Below are 862 nucleotides of genomic sequence, written 5' to 3'. Positions count from 1 at the left end.
GATGTTGTAATTCTCCTTTTCCTGGCTTTCTTGGAACTCCTTCGTGGTTTAGTTTTGTCCTCAGAGTTTTGTGTGGCACAGCCCTGGTTCCCAGTGTGGAATAACACCTCTTCATTAGCTGAAACTGTTGGGTTGATGATGGCTTCAACAGACTTCACTTCTGAGCGATTTGCACCAGATGCTTTTCTCGTACAAGCTGTTGAAGTTGTCTTTTTCTTCTTGGATCTCCTCCTGGAAGAAGCTTGAAACACAGATGTTGGCTGGAAAGACAGAACTTCTCCGTTGCTAATGTTGCACTGTTCGCTGCCACTGGTTATTTGAGTGAACAATTCGGCTTTTATTGTTAATGCTCGACCACCTTTCCTCTTTATCTTCTTGGCCGCTTCAGTGCTCTCACATGGATGCTCACTGGGTATCTCTGCAGTTGTTGCTGTGCACGTTGCTTCCTTTTGACTCTTCTGAGTAAAATCTGACTCCAGGAAACCTCCTCCATCATCTTGTGTCATCAGGTCATTATGTTCTGTAAATGTTTCAGGTAAAGGTTTTTGTTTGGCTCTCTTTTTCACACCACCTTTTGCCGTCTTTTTTCTTCGGTTCGAGGTTGGTTTCTTTGATGGGTCGACATTGGCTGTTTCTGCTGAGGTATTTTCTAACAGCTCACTGTTATCACGTGTCATTTTTGTATCTTCTTTGAACGCCACAGAGCCAGTTTTTCTCGGCTTCCTTGGCTGTTTTGATGCCGCTGCAGGCGTCGGACACATCAGAGATCCTTGTGTGTTGTCAGATTTCTCGAGCAGGTATGTGGGTGTGTTACACTCTGATTCTGCTGATTCCTTTTTCACTTGCCTTTTCCTGCTGGAAC

Source organism: Monopterus albus, unplaced genomic scaffold (genome assembly GCF_001952655.1).
Source record: "Monopterus albus unplaced genomic scaffold, M_albus_1.0 scaffold34.1, whole genome shotgun sequence".
Lineage (NCBI taxonomy): Eukaryota > Metazoa > Chordata > Actinopteri > Synbranchiformes > Synbranchidae > Monopterus > Monopterus albus.
The sequence above is the reverse complement of the archived record's forward strand: the minus strand, read 5'-3'. Positions refer to the sequence as shown.